Source organism: Thamnophis elegans, chromosome 8, assembly GCF_009769535.1.
Source record: "Thamnophis elegans isolate rThaEle1 chromosome 8, rThaEle1.pri, whole genome shotgun sequence".
NCBI classification, from domain to species: Eukaryota; Metazoa; Chordata; class Lepidosauria; order Squamata; family Colubridae; genus Thamnophis; species Thamnophis elegans.
In genome coordinates this window covers 39164683-39168573 of record NC_045548.1, presented here as the reverse complement: position 1 = coordinate 39168573, position 3891 = coordinate 39164683, and positions in this window count along the sequence as shown.

Sequence of the window (3891 nt, the reverse complement as noted above, 5' to 3'; positions counted from 1 at the left end):
GGAGATCCTATTGTTGATGTTGATTGCATTTCAGTATTGACCTCTGTGTCAGAATGCTTGCTCTGAGTTCATGTCATATATAGTTCATTGTATAGGAATGGAGTTTTGTCCCTAATAGTATTAACTGTTCAATTTATAAATATGAATGATTCAGCTTACTCTATTGTGCAAGCTTGAATTTTGAAGACAATACAGTCTTGTATTTAATAATCACAATCATTATGCTTCTTCACAATTAGATTTTCTATCATTTTGAATGATACATCACAATAATAAATAATAAAAACTACTATAATATTTGACAGTGCTAAATAAATATTTCTAAAAGTAAGAATTCGTTGTAAACTTAATTGAAGTGTGCAAAAGAGTTATATTTGTTTTACGTATCACAAATAATTGTGGATTGGCATAGTATTGTAAATAATCATTCAACCATACTTAAATTTTGTGTGTGTGTATGTGTGTGTGTGCATTCTAAATTCAAGCCATCTAAAATTCAAGAACATTTTAAAAGCATTTTATATAAAATATTCTGTATATCAAAGCATCATGAGATTATAAATTTAAATCATTATTTGATTTAAGTGAATCTGAATGTATTATTTATCTATAATATATGTATAGACTGACTAATATAGTTTCCAATTTTTATTTGTTTGGCTCTTATTAGTTTGATTTATCAAAGTTGTTGCTGTTGTTCTGCTTCCCTTATCAGCACAATGCAAAGCAAAGAAAGAAGATACTATAATTCCTTTTATACATGTTTTCTCACAGATTAACTTTAAGTAGATTAATTGTTTGCTTTCAAACTGACAGTTTTCCCAACACACATGCACAAATCTATTTTTGGCACAGATTTTATTTTAGGATGTCCTGATTCTGATGCTAAATTTGAAATGATAGTGTGAATTTTATAGAACACAGTTTCCTTTTTTAAGGATGTTCACAGCTAATCTATCATTTAAAGGGCAGACAGAGGTCAGTAAAGTAGGAAACAAAGACAGTGGGCTAAAAGAAATGTGAAATGTATTTTCCTATTTCTGATATTACTAAATTAAAATCCCTTTCCTTTTTTCGATAAAAACCCTAATTGAAATAATTAGATATGACTCTCCCATTTTGCTTTATTTTACAGAAAAAAATAATCCATAGAGCTAACAAGGATGTGGTGCTGGCCTAGAAACCAGGAAACTGTGAGTTCTAGTCCTTCCTTAAGCATGAAAGTCAGCTGGGTGACTCCAAACTAGTCTCTCAAAGACACCTCAAAGCATTGTGGGGAAAATAGGAGAATAAAGATATATTACATTTGCTCGCTCAACTTAATTATAAAGTAATAAAGATGGAATAAACTCTAAAAAAAGAAAGATGGTGGCAACCAAAGTTCTATCATTTATTATGCAACTCACAAACAAAAACTCAAACTGAGCTTTGATTGTACCACCATAGCTACCAGACTGACTTTTCTGTCTATGTCCTATGGACAGTCCTGAAAATAGGACAGATAAATTGCACTAAATTGCTTTTCTTCTTTAAAAAACAAGAGATATTATATTATTATAACATATATCTATATCTATCTATCTATCTATCTATCTATATCTATCTATCTATCTATCTCTCTATCCTATATCTATCTATCTATATCTATATATATCTATATATATCTATATCTATATCTCTATATCTATCTATCTATCTATCTCTATCTATCTATCTAATCTATCTATCTATCTATCTATCTAGCTATCTATCCCAATGCTTCTAGGGTTTTACATCTATTTCAGAGATCCAATTATCATTCTTCCACTTGTGGTCTTCTAATAGCACTAAAGATATATTTGAATTAACCTGAAAGTATACTTCTCACTCTTTTTAAGCTTTTCTATCAAGTTGGTTTACCATTGACTTCTTCCAAGGTGTCTTTTGACTTCTTAGTCTAGACTACATCCTTGTGTTTCTCTAGAGAATCACAATGTTTAATTGAGTTTTCCCTTGCTTATCTTCTGAACCCTGACAAGATCAGCCAGGGGCTATCGCTTGTTGAAGAAGAAATCATAGTATTGTAAGTTATTTCATCTGAATTAATGGTGAATCAAATAAGGTCTTAAGTCTATATTTGCTGTGTCTACTTTCATTTGCCCTGTCTATCATTACCTTTGCCCTGTCTACTTTTATAAAGTGAGCAAATTTATTTCTTATTCCTATATATTATTTATAGGTGAGGCTCAAAAGTGAAGTGGCCTCACTTTTTCTTTTTAAGGGTAACTTGCGATTTAAATGTAAATGCAATTATGAGTAAGTATGTATCTGATTAGGGAACTAGCCATCAGGAATTTGATAGGTCTTAATAAATTTAAGATTTGCAGAATACAAGAAAATTACGATTCTCAAAAAATTATAGCTCTTGTAAAATTAACAGCACTTTCTTCATTTGTATAATCAAACAGGATATTCATTTGGAATAAAAACTAAACTTATTTTTAATTTCAGGAAAACCCAAAATATCAGCAGGACCAATTACTTATGTTATCATGTAGCCATGATGTGCTGAATTTTAATCATACTGTGTGTGTGCGCGCACACACACACACGTTGAATATGGTATTTGCCCCATGGCTTATCCTGCTTTACATTTTAAAACTTTAATGGTCAATAATTATAACCTGAGGTTGGATTAACCTGACCTCTGCTAATAAGTAAACTATTCCCCACCCTCCAAAAAACCCCACAATCCTTATAAGCTTCCTTAAGTGCTTTAGCCCCTGAGCCAGTCAAGCTCTGAACTATCAACAATTTACACCTGTAAATCAAGATTAGCCAATACTGGATTAAAGAAATGAAACACTGGAACAGTCTAAAGTTCTGTAATGGATTATTAGTTTGATGGATAGTAACATTATTCTTATTATTCACTTTCTGCTATTTTACAATTTGTTTAATGATATTTTTTAAAGACACCTTATTTTCTTGCATATTGCTAGGCTCTAACATTGCAAATCTAATAATGTAACAAGCAATAACTTTAGTATAATTTAAAAGATGGTGGCACAAATTACTGGATACAATGATTTGGTTGAAGTTTGTTTCTCATGAGTTTTTTGTTTTGATTTTTTTTTAGGAGGAGGAAGTTTCTTTTGTTTTGTTTGATGCTTTGTTGTCAGTTTCTTTTACTCCTGGAAACTACCTGGAATAGTTCTTGCAATTTTTCTTGGCAAGGTTTTGAAAATGATATTGCCTGTTCCTTAAGGCTGAAAGATAATGACTGTCCCATGGTCACTCAGCTGGCCTAAGACAAAACTAGGACTTACAGTCTCCCAGTTTCTTGCCTCAGACCTTAATCATTACAAGATTGGCTACCTATCTAAAAGTATCTATAATCTTACAATGTATCCAAGGCTAAAAACTGTAGTAATTCTGTTGAAGTACATTTAAGTGTTATTATATTAATGGTACTGTATTGCTTCTCATATTAAGCAGGAGGAATAGAGGATGAAGTAGAGAAAATAAAATATGAAACAAACATGAATGTTCTATGAGACTATACAAAATAAGAAATAAAAATAATAAATCACAAAAGATAAAGAGTTAAATTCGTTCAGGAGCCAAAACCTCTGGTAAGAGGTGTAGGATGTTCATAAGAACATTGCTGAATTTAAACAAATATATAGGAAGAACAACATTGGCCTAGCCAATGATTCATTTCATTCAGCATTCTGCTTCCACGGGGGTTCTGCAAATGCTAGTAAAAAGCCACAGCCAAACAAAAATAGAGGAATCCTTTCCTGTTTGATTCTCCTGTGAACAACTTTCACAGAGTAGACATAATGATCTATATAGCACTGCACTATTCCATTTTAGCATGAACTCCATTTCACTCATTCTTTCAAAAGG